This window comes from Cricetulus griseus, chromosome 2 (genome assembly GCF_003668045.3).
Source record: "Cricetulus griseus strain 17A/GY chromosome 2, alternate assembly CriGri-PICRH-1.0, whole genome shotgun sequence".
NCBI lineage: Eukaryota > Metazoa > Chordata > Mammalia > Rodentia > Cricetidae > Cricetulus > Cricetulus griseus.
Genome location: NC_048595.1, coordinates 12,873,171 through 12,895,106, shown reverse-complemented (window position 1 = coordinate 12,895,106; position 21,936 = coordinate 12,873,171).

Genomic DNA, 21,936 nt, shown 5'->3' with positions numbered 1-21,936 from the left:
TAGCTAAGTGTCACGGTTTAGGTGAGGTGAGGTGAGGTCCGACAGGGCTCCTGTCTAGGAGGTTTGGTTCCAGAATGGAAGGTTTTAAGGGTGTGGTGCCTTTAAAAGGTGAGGTCTATGGCACTGGAAGAGTTGGATCAGTGGTTAAGTGCTTGCCATAAAAGTGTCAGGACCTAAGTTCAGACCTCCAGAACCCTCATACATGTGGGATATTCATGGTAGCCTGCCTGAAATTCCAGCCTTGCAAGGCAAACAGGGGGTCCCCCAGAGCAATTAGACAATGTGGCAAGCTCTGGGTTTGATTGAGAGACAAAATGGAAGAGCAATGGAGGATGATTCCTGATTTTCATGGGTGTGCATGTGCGCACGTGCATGTACACACACACACACACACACACACACACACACACACACACACACGTCTTGTTCTGGGCCATCAGAGGGACTGATGGACTTTAGACAGAATCTGCTTGTGATCTCTGGTCAGTGCTGGGCCTGGATCCACCCTTGATTCCTCAGCTGCCCAAGAAGGCTGCCCTAGCAGGCCAGTTCCAGAGTCCTCTGGCAAGTGGCTCTAGAAATGCCTGGCCAGTGGGAGAGACGTCACTGAGTATGGGAGGCCTCCCATCGTGGCTGCCTGTGCTCCATGCAGCAGCTGAGCGGCATCAGGGACGCTGTGGTCCACCTTTCCCCACCGAGTTCAACATCTTGGACTGCAAACTCTCTCTGCTCTCTACAGTGTGGAGCTACTACAGCTTCCCTCCAGCATCAGAATGCTCCCCAATTACATCATCCATGTGTGCCAAGTCGCCAGTGAAGCCCCCTATATGCTTTAACACCCCTACACACACACACACACACACACACACACACACACACACACACACACACACACCTGCATTTTAAGTCCAACTGTCCTGAACAAGGGGGAAGAGGAAGGAGAAAGAGGTTCCAGGACACTTGCTCAGGACACCAAACTCTGTGGATGTTCACACCTTCTGTGAAAGGTGTCTGCATAAACCCTCATCTCCCAGGATAATTTAAATCGTCTCTAGGTGATATATAATACCTACTAGGTGTAAACTCAGCATGGACAGTCACTGAAAGTGTATTTATTATCTAGGAAACGGTCTGTGCATGTTCAACACTGATGTAGTATCATTTTCATGTAACATTGCATCCACATGGGTTACATCTGCTGGGAGCAACCCTCAGATACAGAGGGCAGGCTGGCCTAATGTAGGAAAGTTGTGACCCCAGGAAAGAGGTGACACCCCAAACTTTTACATAGCCAGAAGACATCTCCTGTAACTCTCTGAAAAGCCCCCTTCTCCTCATCATACACTGAGTTACAGAAGAGTGAGCTTATGGGCTAGCTTTGGTTGTCAACTTGACACAACCTAGAGTTACCTGAGAAGACAGTCTCAATGAGGGATTGTCTACATTGGGTTGACCTATGTCTGTGGGAAATCATCTTAAGTTAATTGATATGGGAAGGCTCTGCCCACTGTGGGTGGCACCATTCCCTTGGCAGTGGGTCCTAAACTGTGTAAGAGTAGAGGAATGGAGACTTGGGAGCACGCATGCATGCATCTCTCTCTGCTCTTGACTATGGGTGTGATATGCGATGTGACTAGCTGCTTGAAGTTCTTGCCTTGACTTCCCCATAGTGAAGGATTGTGACCTGAAACTGTGAGCTGAAATAAACCCCTTTGCTCTCAAGTTACTTTTTGTCAGGGTACTTTATCACAGCTACAGAAATGGGACTAGGACAGGGGTCATTACAGCTAACCAGATCAGAGGAAATGGCCATTGAGAACCAGCAAGTGAGGACTTCGAGACTTGTAGATCTGATTGGCCTTTGGGGTTTCCCATAAGGAAGCTCTTTATCCATGGCAACATCATGCTTAGTTCTTAAGTAAATCCAGAGCCAGATCTGGCCAGAAGCAGCATTGGCTGACTGGGCAGGAAGGACCAATAGACCCTCAACCCTTGCTGGTCATGTGACCAGGCTCTGGCCAATCAGAGTGATCCACTTTCCGGACTCCTGCCTCTGAATATTAAGCAAGTGGTCCCTTAAGGGCATCCTGGAAAGGAAAAAGCATTTACAGGGGCTGAGACAGCTCAGGTCATACACTGGACTGGGTTCTTGCATGAGTGCCATGTTTGAGTCCCCACAATGGAGCTTCAAGGCACAAGGTTGCCGAGGTAAGTAGCAGGTGACTTGGGCTTTAAATCCATTTTAGAATGCATCACAGGGGGTTGACAGAGGAGCTGTGGAACAAGTCTTCCTTAGACCCTGGGACGCTAAGGACAAACACACCGGGGGCTGGCCATCTGTAACCACGGTTTATGTTCAAAAGTCACTGTCGTTCACATAACTTCATTCCATCTTCACAATGGCCAAACAAGGTAGGCAGAGCAGGGAACCTCTCTTCCTATCTATGCCTGGGAACCCTGATGATCAGAGAGGTGAGGTAACTTGCCCAAGGCTGCACAGCTCCTCAGTGGCAGAGCTAAGATTTGAACTTGTAAACTTTTCTATACCACAGCATCTCAGAACCTCCAGGGTCCATGGGCCCTGCCTCACTATCTCTTTAGCTTTTGCTGCTCTTCAAGGCCAAGTTCAGAATGTCACTTTGAGACCTACTTACCCCACTCCAGCATGGTGTCTGCTGTGAACTCCAGGAGCACTTTCTGCCTGAACCACAAACTCAGCAATTAATCACCACAGACCGTGCCAACTTCTCTGTCACTGCCTGTGACCTTTGTTCAAATGCAAAGTTCCTTTCAAACTTGGCCATTCCCAGGAAGATGTGGCTGCCCTGTTGGTAGGGTGGGGTCTCCCTCTCTCGACAGCCCTGCACAACCAAGGTGTCTCATTATAGGTGCAGGGTCACTCCCCCCTCTGTGGTCTGGACAGTGCTCAACCTCTTAACTACTATGCCCTTGTCTGAGACATTGTTGTACTTCTCTCTGGGTGTGTGAGTGTCCCTGTGATTTGGACTGTCCACTGGGTGTGTGAGTGTCCCTGTGATTTGGACTGTCCGCTGGGTGTGTGAGTGTCCCTGTGATTTGGACTGTCCACCAGGTGTGTGAGTGTCCCTGTGATTTGGACTGTCCACCACAGGAGCCCACCACACACATGTGACCTGTGCCTGGCCAATCACAGAATCCCATCACCCTAGATGCACTGATTGGCCCAGGAGTGGCGTAAAAAGCCAATCAGAGACCTGCCGGCTACGCAGACTTCGGGTGGGAGGTGGCCACTGTCCACTGTGGTGAGCAGAAGTCTGGGGACAGTTACGTGGGAAAGGTCCATCTTAGAGTGATAAGGTGGGTTCACTCAGACCAAAGGGCCACTGGGGCAAGCCTTGAGTTTTGATATCCCTCCCCTGTTACGATAAATCTTTCCTCCAAAAGCCGCCGAGCCCCACTGCCACATGTGTGCTTTATGCCAGCCGCCTGCCCGAGTTAGGCCGAAATGAATACACAGAAACTTGTATTAGGTACAAAGCTGCTTGGCCAATGACTAGGATTCTCATCTGTTAGCTCAGTCTTAATTATCATAAATCTATATATTTTATAAGACTTATCTTATTGAACGTCTTATTGGCGTCCCTCCTTGTCTGTGGATCACATTGTGCTACTGGAGGAGCAAGGGGAAAAAGGGGACCCTTCCTATTTCTCCTTCGCTTAAAAAAGAGTCTCCTTGCTATGTCACTTCCTGCCTGGATCACCACGTCTCTACTACATTTCCCAGAATCCTCTTTGACTCCTAGTCCCATCTAACATGCTGTCTCATTGGCCAAACAGTATTTTATTTAATAATCAATAAGGTAAACATACACAACACAGTACATTCCACATCACTCCCCCACGTCCTGTCCATTGCTCCCTGACCACAGATGTGATGTAATCTACCACATCCTGCTCTTGCCACCACGCCTTCCCGCCATGATGGACCACGCCCTCAGCTGTGAGCCTTGGTGCCTTGATGGGCGGCTTCCTCAATGGTGAGCCTCGCCTTGCTTTTGGTCAGGCATTTTGTCACAGCAACTAACAGAGAAACTGACACAGGGTTTTCCCCACTTGCGAATGAGAGCTTTGTGGATGATGCAGAGACACCTCTCCTGAAATCACCTGTCATCACACCAGGCAAACGAGAGATGCGTGACAAAGGCAACAGGTAAAACCACTGGAAGAAACCCTCAGGAAGCTGGGCTGGTGGCTGCATGTGCCTGGGTTCCAATATTGCTTCCAGATCTTCGAGTTCTGCATCTCTGAGGAGGTTAACTGGCCTCTCAGAGCCTCTATCTCCTCTGTGGAATGGGTTTAGCTGTGCCAACCTTCAGGTTTGGGGACCTGTCTACAAGCATACTTGCCTGAGGTCTGAGAAGGTCCTTCCTGTGACTCTCAGCCAGGGTCCTTCTGGCAGGACAGTAGCCTCCCGCATCCAACCCCTTTCTATCTGAAGGGAAAGGGACTCTCTGGTGAGAACCTGCTTGCCTGGGATCAGGCCGTGCCCCAGGGTTCTGGTTTATGACTCCAGCCACCACTTAAGATTCACTCCAGTGCAGTCTCCTTCTCATAGATCAGATAGCATATGGGAGGAGGGGCATTTAAAAACTGTCCTATTGCACTCTCTCCCAGCATCTGTCTGTCTGAACTCGGACAAGAATTTTACCACTCTGGGCCTCACCTCCTCATCTGTCAAATGGGGCCAATTGTCATCACAGCTAGGACACAAAAGGTGTCATGAGGTCTCTGGTGATGGGGGGGGGGCTGATGCTGTAATCACAGACCTGAGACCCCTTCCCAGAAGCTCCACCTGGTGCTCCCAGCACAAAGAAACCTTGTTCTGGGCCAGTTTTCAGGAAGTGAGGCCCCAGGGGCTGTGAGTTTTCTGCCAATCTTCCAAAGAATAGAATTATCGCTCCATCAAAACACCGCTGGGAAAGAAGGGGGCCTGGGGCTGTCCCCAGGGCTGTGCTGTGTGCCAGGATCCAACCTGCTGGAGCCAGTGCCAAGCAACTGTCTCTCTCCATTCCTCTCTTCCTCCCCCATCTCCCTTTCTTCCTCTCACGTACCCTCCCTTCCTCCCCATCAGTGCTCAGCACAGCCCAGTCTCCTTCTTCAGGGAGGAGGGAGATGAGGCAAACAGAATGAGCCCCTGCCTGGAAGGGGCTCTGCAGGATGTCCTCCTCCTCCTGGGCCTGACCCTCTGCTGTTACAACCAAGGACAGAGAAAGGCTTCTCTTGTGCGCACACCGGTGGCTGACCGGCCCAGCATGGACACCACCTGCCACCCTCTCCCCTGCCCCCAGAGGGTACTCAGTCAGGGGCCACTTTCACAGAAGCTCAGTCTAACTGGGGCTCAGTGTGGCAGATGCCTCCTGTGGCACAGCTCAGCCCCACCTCTTTCTCTTGCCACCATGGACACTGTGTCTTGGGCTCAATCAGGTCACCAAATCCTCTGCTTTGTTTTAGAGCCCTTGCCATGCCCTTGGTGACATGGGGTGCCCCCAGAGATACTTCACATACATGTGCATGCATGCGTGCATGCGCATGCGTGTACACACACACACACACACACACACACACACACACACACACACACGTGCAGGGAGCACTGATTGGGTGACTGAGGAGGCCTTTGGACGGAGGCAGATGGAAGCCAGTGGGGAGCCACTTCCTATCTCCCTGGCAATCTGGAGAGTCATGTTCCTTGCTTCTCATAAGTCCTGCAGGATCTAGGGACCAATCACCCACAGCAGGGACCCTTCCACAACAAAACTCATTACCCTCCCAAACCACAGCAGCTTAAAAAAAACAAAACAAAACAAAAAACAAAACAAAACAAAACAAAACAAAACAAAAAAACAAGAAGCACCCATCCTTCTATTTTCTGAGTTAAAATTCCAGGTCCTTACCTGGTGGCTGCAGGCCAGGGGCTGGCTGGGGCTGTGGGTGGCTGAAGGCTAGACCTCATCCCAGGTTGGGGGCAGCACAGGCAGGCTCTCAGCAGGAGGTCTGAGATCCTGTCTGCATGGCTTTCCTCACAAGTTCCTCGACTTGCCCTCGCTCCTCCAGGCACTGACAGAACCCTGCCTCTAAGGAGTGTCTTAGAGTCACATCACAGGCATCAGAGCTGGAGAGAACCTTCATCCTCAGCTGTCCATCTGTGGCGGGTACTCTGCACAGCCGCCATCACTCCCTTGTCTGGTACCCTGTGCAGGCATCACTAGTAGATCACAGTTCACTTTCCTTCAGGGCTGACACCATTTTCACTGTGGCACTCCCAGCAGCCACAGTGCATCCATCATAGTTGTGCCCTGCGATGAAGTCTGTCTGCTGCTTATTGATTTTATTTTTCCATTGCTGAGGATGAAACCCAGGAACATGAGCATGCTGGACAAGAAATCTATCAGGCAGCCATGTCTTCGACCACTGTTCCTTTGATTAGATCATTATTTGGAGCTATGCGGGGTCACACTGTTACCTGATCTATCTCGCTACTTTGTTACCAGTTGGAAACATCTAGAACTCAGCCTTCCGGGTGCTGGAAGCCCCCCTCCACCTTCTCTTTTTACTTTTGAGACAGGGTCGAATGTAGCTGAGGGTGACCTTGAACTCCTGTTGCCCCTGCCTCCACCTCCCAGGTGCTTGGATTCTAGGTGTGTGCCACCATACCCAGCTTGTCAAGAACCCTCTATAACAAAGCTGATAAAGTTGTCTGGTTCTGACCCTCCTTCCTTTTTCTCCATTTCCATCTCCCTCTTTACTCCAGGCAGATCAGCCAGAAACAGTGACTGACCCAGCGATGATAGTAATGGGTTGTTTAAATAGTTACCATGTGGCATGGTCGGCCATTCATGACACCCACTTTATAGTGTGATTAGAGCATGCCATCTTGTCATCTCTCAGACATATTAACCATGATCTTGGGCTTTCTAGATATACACACACCAGGCTATTTCTGACCAGTGGCCACCCCAATCTCTCCTGACAAGTGGCTCTAGTGGCCAGGGTGACCTTTAGGAAAGGGCACTCTTGGCAGGTAGGGACTGGGTACACTTTCCCAGTAAAAAGAGCTCGTGGGGCTGGGGTGGGGGCTGGCAGTTACAAGAGCATCTCCAACAGTCACTACCAACACCATGAGGAAAGAACACATACCGTCTACATTTGATGGGTAAGAAGAGAGAAGCACAGAGAGGTTATGTTATCTGACCAAGATGCACAGTTGGGAAGTCACGGAGGAAGGAGGCTAGGAAGTCATAGCAACAAGATCTCCCAGGCCACATCAGAAAAGTGCCAGACATGCAGGAGACTAGAGAGAAGTAACAATTGCCAGGGATGAGACTCTGACTCCTTGAGGTGTCTGCTGGCAGACCTCAGGCCACAGTTCCACACAGGACCCAGGAAGCCTGAATCCCGGTCCCATCACTGTCCCCATCCAAGGGGTCAGACAAGCTTGACATTATATGTCTTGAGCCTTAGCTACTCTTCTGTAGAGTGGGACAGAATACTCCCCCAGGAGTCAGAACCGGCCTGTGGTACAAACTATTGGGGATCAGGCATACTATGAGGGAGCATGTGTACTGTTGGGAGGAGGCAAACTATCGCGGAGCAGGCTACTGTGGGGGAGCAGGCTACTGTGGGGGAGCAGGCATAGTATCGGGGAGCAGGCTACTGTTGGGGAGCAGGCTACTGTGGGGGAGCAGGCATACTATCGGGGAGCAGGTGTACTGTGGGGAGCAGGCATACTGTTGGGAGCATGCCTCACCAGCACTATTGCTGGGAATCAAGGTTTTCACTGTTCAGTTACTTCGCTGTTCCCTGTCGGGACACAGAGAGCAGCCAGCTCCCTGCTGATTGGAAAATTAAAGAATCGCCTCACAGACTGACTCCACTAGAACTGTGACCTCAACTGGAGTCCCTGGGGCTCAGACCACTGATGCCAGTGACAGGAGAAGGGGATGGGGTGGGAAGCCATGGGGATCCTTGGGACTCACCCTGGTGTATCTGTAAGTGGACACACCCAGCAAGGGGAAGCTAGGGTCTAGGGTGGGAGCCAGGAGCCAACAGACTCATTTCTTTTACAAACCAACTAAATCTCATTCTGTTTCACAGAACAGATTTCTGGTAATGACTTCGAATGTTCTGGAAAACTCTGGGGTTTAGGTAAGAAACTTAGCCCAAAAAGAGATTTCTGTGACTCTGAGTGGTCTAACCCAAGATACGAAAAGAAAATATATGTACCAGGGTTAGGGAGATGGCTCAGTCAACTGCCATGCTGTTCTGAGTGGTTCTGTCCCCAACCCTCTTGTAAAAAGCTGGGTGTGAGGAAAGGATTGTCAAGCTCCAGGCCACTGAGAGACTGTCTCAAAAACAAAGTGGACAGCTCCTGAAGAGTAACACCTGTGGAGGGAACTTTCTGCCCTGCCTAGTCCTGAAGCTGTTTAGTCCCAAATAAACACACAGAGGCTTATATTAATTATAAACTGTTTGGCTGATTGCTCAGGCTTCTTATTGTCTAGCTCTCTCTTAATTACTAACCTTTTCTATTACTCTGTGTACTCCATGTGGTCTTGGCTTACTGTGATACCCGGACCTCTTGCTCCTCATCAGCTACATGGTCTCTCTCTCGAGACTCACTCTCTGGGTTCCCCTTCCAAGCTTTCTCCTAGTCTGGTAGCCCTGCCTATACTTCCTGCCTGGCTACATCCTGCCTGTCCTTTGGCCGAAACAGCTTTATTCACCAACCAATAAGAGAAATATACATACACAGCATACAGAAGGACATCCCTCACCAGACACCTGAGGCTAACCTCTGATTTCCTCATGCGTGTGCGTGAGGAACATGAACACACATGTGCACACACAGACATGCATGAGCACACATGAACATGCATGTGCACACACAGACATGCATGAACACACATGAACATGCATGTGCACACACAGACATGCATGAGCACACATGAACATGCATGTGCACACACAGACATGCATGAGCACACATGAACATGCATGTATACACATGGGCATGCATGAACACACATGAACATGCATGTGCACACACAGACATGCATGAACACACATGAACATGCATGTATACACACAGACATGCATGAACACACATGAACATGCATGTGCACACACAGACATGCATGCACACACATGAACATGCATGTATACACACAGACATGCATGCACACACATGAACATGCATGTGCACACACAGACATGCATGCACACAGAGACATGCATGCACACACAGACATGCATGAACACACATGAACATGCATGCACACACAGACATGCATGAACACACATGAACATGCATGTATACACATGGGCATGCATGAACACACATGAACATGCATGTGCACACACAGACATGCATGAACACACATGAACATGCATGTATACACACAGACATGCATGCACACACATGAACATGCATGTGCACACACAGACATGCATGCACACAGAGACATGCATGCACACACAGACATGCATGAACACACATGAACATGCATGCACACACAGACATGCATGAACACACATGAACATGCATGTATACACATGGGCATGCATGACACAGGTGGACATGGATGGACACACAAATGCAAGCAAGGAACCTATGTTTTAAGAACATCGTAAGCAGCACCAGCTGCTGTCTTCAGAGAGCAGTTCAAGCGCTCCGCCCTTCTTGTCTCTGTCTTCTCGGTGTAATCTTGGAGAGAGAGCTATGGCTGTCTACGAGGAGGATGACACACAGACACTAACTCACATGTCCTCCTGGAGGGCTGGGGGTGAAGCAGACCTCTCTAGCCTCAGACCCCGAGTGTGTGACACTGCTCTCCACCCTCAGGTCCACGTCTACACACCTTACCTCTGCTTCACAGTGAGCCTGTCCCCAGCTCCCATAGACTGCAGGAGGTCCCCCAGGGAAAAGAAAGATACTTTTAGGGTTTGGTGACCTGTGAACCATTCCACTTTAAGTGATGGCTCTGGGATTTGAACCAGGCATGACTCCAGAGAAGTTGAGAGTCTGGGAACTACATGGCACGTGGGTGCAAGTGGGTGCAAGTGGGTGGGTACCTGTGGACTGGTGATGGTTGGGTGGGTATGAGTGGGTGAGCACATGTGGACAAATATATGTGGGTGGGTGTGAAGAAACAGGCAAGTCCAAGGTGGGCTGTCTGATCTCAGAGGGGATCTTTACCAGTTTCTGAGTCTTCAAGTTCAGTGGGTCAACGAAGAGCTACAGCAGGGGCAGGAGCAAGGGACGAGTGTTGGTTAGACACAAGACCTTGCTGGTATGGAGGAGGATGGTTGGGATGCCCTACAATGTCTGTGGGGTTTAAATGCATGATGCCAGACTTGCGATGAGTGGAGAGGGGAGATGAGTGGCTGGGGACAGGTAGAGAGACCCTGCAGATATTGCCAGGACAAGCGGCCCTTAGCCTTCTCCATCCTCCCTATCAGGGGGTATGATGGACTCCAGACATGGAGGGAGGATGTCCCCCACCCCCTGCTCTAGAGGAGGACACAGTCACCACCACAGTCTTTCTGGAACCCCTCTTGTGCTCACCAGCTCATCCCACCCCCATCCTGCTATTCCATCTCGCTGGCCTACATTTGTGCCCCCCCTTCTTTATAGACAAAGGCTGGGCAGGCACAGCTTGCCCTCTCTGGTCCAGCGGCTTGGGAGTGAGAGCTGGGACGGGGAATGTAAGAGCCATGCATGAGGCAGGGAGGGGAGAGGACCCTGAGAAGGCGGAAGAAGAGAAGGAAGTAGGGGAGGAACCAAAGCAGATGTCTCAGCCTGGCCTGGTCTGCAGCTGCCTTGTAGTGACTCACAGTGTGGGGGATGCCCGAGTGGTGGGGGAGGGCGCAAAGGTGCCAGGTGCTGGCCACCACACTGCTCCCGATGGCCCGGTCCCCAGTGCTACTCTCTTAGCACCCAATGAGGTTCTATATGAGTGCCCAGTGACAAGAAGTGAAGGGCCCTCCCTGCTTGACAGCTGAGAAAGGTAGGGCTCAGGACCAGGAGGATAGTGAGAGCTGTGTGCAGTCACTCAGCCAGCTGACACCCTGCTTGCCCAGGCCCAGACTTTTACAAAGACCTTGGCCAAGGTCATGTGCTCAGCCCGCCATAGAGCTCAGAGCCCAAAGCAGGACCCTGTGCCCAGGATGAGGGCAGCCTGCAGTCAACCCAAGCAGCTTTTCTAGAGGGGAGTCATTCTTTCCTCTGGCCCCTCCTCCCCAAGACCAACGTTGGCTTTCCTCAGCAGCTGGGAGCAGCAAGCCAGGTGAAGGAGTGGAGGTGACAAACATGCCCCCTGACTTCCGTGAACTCCCATCCAATTTGCTGCCTGTGAACTGTGCCAAGAGTGTTTGCTAATAAGCCAAATGGACTTCCCAGAGTCCACTTGAAGAGACTGACGGCCTTTTCTGTGAAATCCTGGAGGCGCTCAGCTTCCTTCACTCCCAGCTCGCTGCAGTTGGAGGGAGGGGTACGGGGAGGCACAGAGCTCAGTTCCCAATGTCAGCCTTCTGGAGCGGCCTGGCTCGGGGGGAGGAGGGACCCTCATCCAACACCTTTAAGATGGAAAGCTGAGGCAGGCCATTGCTTCGACAATGATTTAAGCCTCCCAGTTGCCATCTGGGGGTAGATTGGGCCCAGGGTCTGCAGCCAGTAGGTAGAGCTTTAATGAGCTCAAAACCACTAGGCAGGGAAATGGGCTGAAAAGAGGGGTCACAGTGGGGACAGAGGCGTGGGGCCAGGCATTTCTCGGGGAAGATGCATTGGGATGGAATCTTCTCCCAAACCAGACCCTGAGGAACAAATCCCACTTTGGACCCCTTGTCTCAAAAGACCCATCCCAAAGCAGTCAGTATCTATGGAGGGAATGACGCCCTGAGCACCCCCCTTTGGTCCCCTGACTCTGAACCAAAGCCCCCTCCTCCTTTTCAGAGTATACATTCCTTCGCTGAGTCCCTGGGCTCTCTTCCGTATTTTATTCTTCATCCCCCCGAACCTAGCAACATGATCTTCTATAACGTACAAAAGACTCATGCTACAGCCCAAAATCGCCCGGATTTGGGAGACCATCAGCACCTTGAGGGCCAGGTCCCCAGCCATGCTGGGAACAGCTCTCCACAACTCTAACCATGCTAGAGCTGGGCTGGGACATCCCGGGCCTGCCCAGTCTCCCTCTACGCACATCCCAGTCTGTCCAGTCTGTGCCGAGCCATGCACAGGTGCTGAATGTGGTTGCCAGAATAAGCTGCAGAATTGGAGTTCTCCCCTGCTCCTACCAACCTGTAGACAAAGGGCAGAGGGGCTCCAGATTGCCCTTGCCCTGTTCTTCTAGAGGGTGTGGTCAGAGAGAGACCCAGGCTGGGTCACACTGGACCTGGAGAGGGACCCAGAAACAGATATGTCCTGGTTCATGGGCTGCCTTAGAAACCAGGCAGGTTCTTCTCCAGGTAAGGCTGATGGACTTAGGAAATTTCAGGTCCCCAACATCCTCCAAGTAACCCCAATTACCCTGTGTCATCACAACACTTGAGATGAGATTCACCCTCTCAGGGACTCCAGACCCAGGAAATCCAACAGATCCCTGCCAGGTGCAGAAGAGGAGGGGAGTTGGAAAGGGCCCACCAGCCCCTCCCTCTCACCCACCCACCCAGGCTTCAGCTTCAATCAGACCCACTCTGCTTTTATCTGCATTCTACTGAGAGTTTCCGCGTACAACTCTGTTTGAACAAAGCTGCTCTCCACTACAAACATTTTACAAACCTCTGATCTAGCCCAGCCCCTCATGTTATGCAGCAGGGACTCTCAGACTGGCAGCCCTGGGCTAAATCCTATTTTTAGTGCTTCCTAGTGGGATCGCTCCTGTCTGAGCCTCCTCTCTAGGCCTGTGTGACAGTGGCCTCTCAGCTTCTACCAAGAGCCTGAAACGGTGTGAAGGAGATGCGTGGTGAACAGTGAGCTTGATGATCATAGGAGAGGAGCCCCAGGTTTTATGGGCATCGGTTACCTGATGATTGTTTTGGATGGTGGCAATGTCTCTGGGACTTTGCCAGGGTCTTCAAAGGTCTCAGAGGAGCCCAGGTGTGCAAATGGGACTGGGTGGGCTACCGTCCTTGGAGGGAGGTGGTCAGTGCCGGGAGCATGCATGAACCAAAGGATGTATGGATGGATTCATGAATTCATGGATGGAAAGATGTGTCATCATCAATCAGTCATTTACACGTGAATCTGTGTATCCAGGTCTGCATACATACAGACACGTGCATCCATTCATCTGTCCACCAGTCATCACACAGGCACACATGCATACACTCACGACACTTTATCTGTCGATCCATGAATGCACCCATCCAACCATCCTTGCATGCATTCACCCATCCATCATCCACCATCCATGCATCCTTCCACCCATCTATGCATGCATACATTCATGCTCACACATCTCTCTGTCCATCCGACATCCATCCAACTGTTCATGTATCCACCCATCCGTTCATCCATCACCCATGTATCCACACATCCATTCATCATCCATACACACACACACACACACACACACACACACACACGCACACGCACACGCACACGCACACGCACACGCACACGCACACACACCTATGCATCTCATTCTCCAGAAAGATGCAATCTACATGCAATCAGTGAGATCGTTGTATTTAGAGGAAGCAGAGGAAGCGAGGCACAGGGAGACAGAAGAGGTGATCACTGAGTGGAGGGCTGAGAGCTAAGTCAGAGTTGGCAGTGAGAGCTGAGAAAGGTGGAAGGTGAGAGGTGAATAAAGGGTTCTCCAGGCCCGGGGAACAGCTTGTGCAAAGGCCAGGGAGAGACAGCATGTAGAATTTTGGGAGGACCCAACAGTGGCTAAGTGGGGTTAAACCCTCCCATGTGAATGAACAGGAGAAGGAGAAGACTAGAAGAGAACAGACAGTAGTCTGCATGGTGAGCAGACTTTATGGGCTTTATGAAGGAGATGAGTCCTATACCGGTGGCCATGGACACAGTATGAGTCCTATACCAGTGGCCATGGACACAGTATGCCTGGGATGCCCACCACCAGGACTAGAGGAGCCTGACTTCTCCTCTGGGGAGTAAGCCTGTATCATCTGGCTTTTGAGGTCCCCTCTGCTCATCTCTCTCTCTCTCTCTCTCTCTCTCTCTCTCTCTCTCTCTCTCTCTCTCTCTCTTTTCCCTCACCTCCAGGACAGAAAGAGATAGGGTGTTGGAGATGACCACTCTCTTCTGTTCAGTGACTGGACAGAATGCCATCCCTGTAATTGTCCCCTACCTGATCATGGCTCCTAGCACTGACCAAAGCAACCACAAGAAGAGAGAGCAGTTGGGGGCTGACGACCTCCAATGACACTCTACAGTCATTTCTGTGGGATGGGGGATCCCTATGCCAATGCATCCACAAGACAATTAGAGCAGTCCATATCCTTAATCTGGCTCTGAGTACCACACAGATGCTCTGAACGATAAGCAGAAGCTGGACAGATAAAGCATGACTTCCAATCAGACACAGGGCAGCACTTCCTGGAGAGCAAACCATTCCACTCACACACAGGCCTGTGAGCCAAGATCCCTTAGCATCTCCAGCTCTCAGGTGAGAAAACTGAGGCCCAGAGCAGCCAAGCCACTGGTGACTGGGCCCATGGCCAGAAAGGACTAACAGCATCAGGATTGCAGTTACAGCTGGGAGGGAACTCCTCATGAAGGTTCTTATCACCCTGCCAACACACACACACACACACACACACACACACACACACACACACACCGCACAACGCACACCGCGCGCACACACACACACTCCAGTCACTACCTCACCACCAGCTTCTCTCCTCCCCCAGCCTTCCAACAGGTGACTCTGGAAGGGGTTTCAAGCACACATGACCTACTTCACCTTCTCTGCCTGCAGAAAGTGTTCCCTAGGCCAGGAATAGATTAAGCCAGAAGATGCTTGCTGCCAGTCTGGGGCATCTCTGTCTTGGGGCTAACCACCAGAGGCCACACCCTGCAGACAGTTTCATCTGCAGTCAGGATGACATATGACTTCCTTCTGGCTGATTTGGGTACCTGTTCCTCACTGGGTTCCAACCTTGGGCAAGAAGCAAGGCATTTGCCATTATCCCTTAAGCCCCAGTGATTACAAATGCATAAATAAATGAATGCATTTGCTTTGCCTATTGGAATCCGTTACCTGCTAAATATATCCCATTACAAAAGCAAACACTGCCATCCGCCCACTCTCGCCTCGTGTCCATTTAATGATAGAACAGTACAAGGGAATCGCTGTTCTGTTTGCAGTCGGCAGACTGCCAGGTGCCCAGTGTGTGCATTCCATTTGTCTCATGAGTCCCATGCTCATAGGCCCTGATGACTACAACATGGCCAGTAAGGCCATCAGTGCCAGCAAGGTAAATGTCTTTCTAAAACAACACCTGGCAAGGGGTGGGTTAGCACCCGTGTGGGTGAGTGCACCTCCCCACCAACCAGTGTCTATTTGGAGCCTCAGAGTGCAGCCTATGAGAGAACCTGAGTTGGATCCCCAGAAACCCAGGGTAAAAAGCCAGGTGATGCACGCCTGTAATCCCAGTGGTACTGAGATGGGAGAAGACGCATGATAACAGAAATGGGTTGCCATGGTACATCTGCCAGCCAGTTGGTGCCAAAGAGTGCCAGCACTCCCAGCAGCAGCTGGGGGGGGAGTCTCTCCCCTGGAGCCTCTAGAGGGAGTTCAGACATTATAGCATCCAGAAGCAGGGAGGGGGGATTGGTTTATGTCAAATGAAGCCCTCTAGTCAGCTGCACTGTTAGCGAGGTCTCAAGAAATCCACAGATTCAAAAGCAGAGCCATCCATCTCCCTCCTCCAGGCAAACTTTCCTGCCCACAATTTGGGCAGCATGTTACTTCTTTGCAGGGGTTGTGGGGCAGGGTGGGGGTCAGATATTATTTGCTAACAGTCAATGGGCATCAGGGGACTGAGGGACACAGGGAACATCCCTGGCTTGCACAGCAGGCAGTAACAGTGCAGTTGGCATTGATGTGGGTCTTGCTTTGAAACTGTGTCACCAGTCTCGGCCTGTGTGAGCAAAGGTTCAGCTCGGTGCCTCATCAGTAAGATGGCACACTACTGGGGGCTCTGGTGTCGCTCTGGTGTTGGTGGAGGAAGGTCAGTGGACATGTACCTGAGCACAGTGCGTGCCTCTGAAGTGTTGGACAAATGCTCAATGCTGAGAAAATGGTTTCTTCTGTATCCATCTGTATTTGTTACTTTTCTTGTTGCTGGGTTAAAGCATTCGGAACAAAAGCTGATTAAGAAGAAAGGTTTGTTTTGATTTATGTTTCCAGGGGGAGTTCACTGTGGTAGAGAAAGCACAGCATTGGGTGGGCAGAGCAAGGAAGCTGGCTGATCACATCTCAACCACACACAGGAAGCAGAGAGTGAACAGGAAGTGAGGTGACTCTGTAAACCCTCAAAACCCGCCCCGCCCCACCCCTGTGACCGACTTCCTCCAATAAGCCTCTATCTACCCCACTCAAAGTTCTATAACCTTCTCAAATAGTGTCACCTACTGGGGACCTGAGCCTGTGGGGGACACCTTTCATTCAAACAACAATGCTAGCTTTACACCTTTCTCTCTCTCCTCTCCTCTCCTCTCCTCTCCTCTCCTCTCCTCTCCTCTCCTCTCCCCTCCCTCCCACCCTCCCTCCTCCCTCCCTCCCTCCCTCCCTCCCTCCCTCCCCCTCCCTCTCTCTCTCTCTCTCTCTCTCTCTCTCTCTCTCTCTCTCTCTCTTTCTCTCTAAGACTTGGTCTCATGAAGTCAGGGCTAGCAACAAACTCTCTAAGTAGCTGTATTAGTTACTTTGTGTCACTTTGATGCAACACCATAACCTAGGCTACTTAAAAGAGGAAGGTTTTATCTGTGTTTACAGTTCCAGAAAGAAAAGAGTCCATTGTGGGTAAGTGGCAGGCCAGGCATCAGGTGCAGTGGCTGGGACACGAAGCTAAGAGCCACAACTTGAAGCACAGGGCCCAAAGCAGAGGGAGCACACTCAAAATTCCATGAGTCTTTGAACTCTCAAAGCTCTACTCCATTGACACACCCCCTCCAACAAGGCTGCCTCTCCCAAGCCTCCCCCAACAGGGCCACCACCTGGGGATTACGTATTTAATGCCCTAGTCTTTAGGGCCAGCATATTCAAAACACAGCTCGAGCCTGAATTTCTGATCCTTGCCCTCCACCTCCCAGATGCTGGGATCCAGGTGTGCACCATCCCACCTGTTTTATAAGGTGCTGGAGATGGTACCCAGGGGTACATGTACACTAGACAAGCACTCTACCAACTCAGCCACAACTCCAGCTCCCCTGGGCCTTTTTGTGTGCAGAAATATGTATATAAGAGAGAGAGAGAGAGAGAGAGAGAGAGAGAGAGAGAGAGAGAGAGAAGGGGGTGGTAGCACAGCCCTGGAACCTAGACAGACCCCCAGTTTCCTTTGGGACACAGAGTCCTCCTCAAAGGGCATCTTGAATTTCAAACAGCTAGAGAGATAAAGGAAAGAAAGGCACAAAGGACGAAGGCGCCTTTGGATCTGGCCTGAAAGCCTTGCCACCCCCAGCTACCAGATTGCTTCCTCTGCCTCCACTGCCAGCCTGAGCTATGCCAGGGATGGCTTGGCAATACAGAGACTTGTCAGAGGTGGCGTGTGGATGCCACCACCAGCCTCCAGTTAAGTAGGGGGAGAAGGAAGCCCGTGAGATCAAATAACAAGCCTTTGAAATCTGGTCAGATACCTGAGCCCCGGGCTTTGGGCTGCTTCCATCAGGGAGCCCTTTGCTTTCAGATTGTAGGAGGGGCAATCTACCAACCACAGGGCTGAGAACAGTACCCAACTTGGATCACAGTAGGCAGCCCTCTCTGTATGACAGGGTCAGGGGTGGCTCCCAGGGTCTCCTTCCTGGGAGTATGACTTCACTCTGAGTCAGAATCCTAGGGAAAGACGGACATGGTGGAGTAGCCCCTTGGGGAGATATGGATGCTCACCCTAGTGAGCCTGGCAATGCTTGCCTGTGTGATTTCATTCAGTCAATCCCATCACCATTTATCAAATGCAGTCAGCAAGGCATGGAGGTGAGCAAGGGCTCTGGAGCCAGGCAGACTATGTCTGAATCCCAGTGGCACTGAGCTTCTGTTTCCATATTGACCAAAGAGGGCTAGACCACCAAAACACCAGTTACACATGGAAGCACTCTGAATGGCCTCAGGTACACAGTAGGTGCTCTATAAGTGCAGCCTGAGGGTTTGGAAAACAAAGCAGAATGGAGCAATAGCTCAGATTCTAACAGCTGCCCACACAGTCAGAGCCGAAGAGAGGCTTGTGTGTGGCACACAGATCAGCTGCTGACATGGATCTGAAGCCCCGGATGCAGATTCCAGAGTCTCTGCCCTTAACCACTATGTTCTGGAGACATCAACACACACCCGGCTCACCCTCATCCCACGTCCAACAGTCAGGAATCCAGCCTATAGCCTGGTGAAATGCTGAATGGGGGCCATGAACTTGGCTCTGTGGGTAAAGTGACTGAAAGAAAGTCTGAGGACCTGAGTTTGAATGCCAAAGAAGCAAGTGCTGGAATGGAGACACTACAGTGCATGCCTGTAATTCCAACGCTCCTATGAGGAGACTGAGCAATCCGTGGAAGCTCTTAGGCCAGCTACCCTGGTGTACACAGCTATGAGCAACAGGCACCCTGCCTCGAACAAGATGGAAGGCAAGGACCAAGACCTGAGGCTGTCTTCTGACCTTCACATGGTCACTGTAGCATGAGCATGACAGAAGACATAGACACACACACACACACACACACACACACACACACACACACACACACACGACTTTTTAAAATTACAAATAGATGCCAAAAGAATGAGAGCACAAAATATACACAACTGAAATTTCCCCTGTTCCTTCCTCTTTGTGCGACCTTGGTCTTGAGCCGCTGTCTATCTTGTATCAGTTTCTTTATGTGCAAAAATATGTGTCCAGTTATTCCATTTGTGGGGCTGCTTGGTGAGAAGCAAATTAGAGTGGGATGCCAACGCCCCCAGTGGGGTGCCTGACGGTTAGCCCACATTAAATAAATGTCATCTTGATTTGATTTGATTTCCTTGACTTTGCTCTACCCAAGGACCTGTGGGGAATGCAAGAACAGAAAACACATTCTTGCTCGGAAGGGCTTAACATGAGTCAGAGAAGTAGGAAATCGTTCACTTAAAGAACCAAATACAATTAATTAGCTGCAGCAGCAGGAGTCACCCCAGAGTTCAGAGAGCTCAGTGTGACCCAGGCAGCCTGGAAGGCATTGAGGAGGAGGTGTGTGACAGAGCCTTCATCACCCTCCACACTCAGGGCCCCTCAGGATGAGTGTTCCCATGAGGTGAGGCTGGACCACCTTCTTGGTGATGACATGGAAACTCTGCCTCCCGGTTTGAAGCAGCTGCCCAGGAGCAGGACAGGCAGGTTCTGATCAAAGAGTCAGCAAGGCAGCTGACCCAACCTGAGTGCCGGCAGCAGGCGAGACAGACAAGTGATGTTCAAAACCACGCATGTCAGGCCCTGGCATTGATGTCTTTCCAGAAAACGTCCTGCATGGATTTGAGAGAGAACAAAAGGAAAGAGGCTGGCAAGATGCTACATGGGGAGAATCAACCTAGAGCCACATAGAAGCCTGAGCCTTGCCAGATCTCAGATCCACACAATAGTCCAAGGTCATTTCTCTAAAGAAACCCCTCCCACAACCCCCATCTGTCCAATCCCCTCACTGAATAGCAAAGGACACTGTCGCCAGGGAGGTTAAGAAGTAGGCACATTTGAGGTGTCAGGCAGAGGCCCAACATCCAGTCTCTCCTCCTACCACAGCCTGGGTATGGGAACCAGGCAGGTACCACTGGCTGACCCTAGTGTGCCCTGTCATACCTGGGCACAGTTGCTCAATTTTTTAGGACAGTCTCACAGATAGGCAGCCTGGGGCTTTTATTTTATCACATTATATTTTATCACATTAATTTATGTGTTTGTCGTGGGGGTTGTGCTACAGCATTGGGGAGCCCATTGTGGGGATCAGCTCTCTCCTTCCACCACATGGGCTCCAGGAATTTGTCCCAAGGCTTGGTGGTAAGTGCCTTTCCCAGTGAGCCATCTCACTCATCACCCTTATCAAACTATTAAAAGGATGTGATGTGGTCCTTTCTGTTGGCTGTGAGCCTGGGACCCTCTGGAGTGCTTCTTGGTCTAGGGTTGCCTGCAGACATTCTGTGAAAAGGGGAGCCCCCAGAGACTGGAGTGGAGGAAGTGACTGCAGAGAGTGGACCCAGACACAATCAGTTAGTAGTACTGTCACTGTGAAACAAATGACCCCAGATCTCAAAACGCATTTCTTGTTCTTCTAAATATGTGATGTGGGGGGGGGGGTCTTTCTAGTAAGTCAGGCTCCAAGATCCTTCTACTGGGGCTGTCCCCTCCCTAAGTCCCTAGGATGGTCCTTACCAGGATGTGGAAGGAGGTGGACAGAGTCCTGTATCCCTCCCCACCCCTCACCCACCACAACCCACCTCCACCTTCTTGGTTCCACACCATCCCATTGGTGAGAACTGGTCATGCGGCTGTAACTAAATGCAAAGGACGCTGGGAAATGTAGTCTCTGACTGGGTAGGCTGCAAATCCAGAAAACCTAAGCCTTGGGTGGCCAACTATCTCCATCTCTGTTCCATGGATGGCTGACACGCAAATCTTTAAGGCTGGTCCACCAATGATCTTTTTCATTTATATAAACTGTCAAGTATATTAAATTTTCTCTCTTTGCTGCTGGTGAGGTTTTTTTAATTGTTGCTTGAGAATTCCATGTGTTTTGATTATATCCATCCCTCCCAATCCACTTTCCTCCCTACCAGCCCAACTTTGTGTACTCTTGTTTTTCACCCATCAAGTCCAGTTTGTGCTGCCTATATACTTTTCAATGTGTTGCCTTCCACTGGAGCATGGTCCACTTACCAGGGCCTACACTCTTAAAGAACACTGACTCTCCCTCTCCCAGAATCTATCATTTCTGATAGTTTCTCAGCCAGGGGTAGAACTCCGTGCCCACCTCCCTGATCTATATTGGGATCTGGTCTGGTTTGAGCTTACATGAAATTTGTGTATCTTGTTACAATCACTGTGAGTGATTGTGTGTGTGTGTGTGTGTGTGTGTGTGTGTGTGTGTGTGTGTGTGTGTTCAGGGGTGTTATATGTGTGTGCACATGCCTATGGAGGCTGAGGTTCACTTCTGATGTCTTCCTCCATCTCTCTCCATCTTGTTCTCTGAGACAGGGTCCCTTTCGGAATCTGGAGTTTAGCTAATGTGTTCCTATCTGCATATCCCCAGTCTTGGGTTACAGCAGCTCACCACCATGCCTGATTTTACATGGGTGCTGGGGACTCAAACCCAAGTCCTCATGCTTCTGCAGCAGATACTTCCCCAACAACACCTTCTCATCAGCCTGGGAACTCAGATTTAAGTTATCTCAAATTCCATGTTCTAATGAGGTAGCAAACCCATGAAATTTTCTTGGTTTTTCGAGACAGGGTTTCTCTGTGGCTTTGGAGGCTGTCCTGGAACTAGCTCTTGTAAACCAGGCTGGTCCCGAGCTCACAGAGATCCTCCTGCCTCTGCCTCCCGAGTGTTGGGATTAAAGGCGTGTGCCACCACCGCCTGGTTGAGTCCATGAAATTTTTACAGAAACAGAAGAAAGTCATGAAACAACACATTGGTTGCTATGTTAGATAGGTGGGTTACAGAAACATGGAGAAGCTTGGCTATCA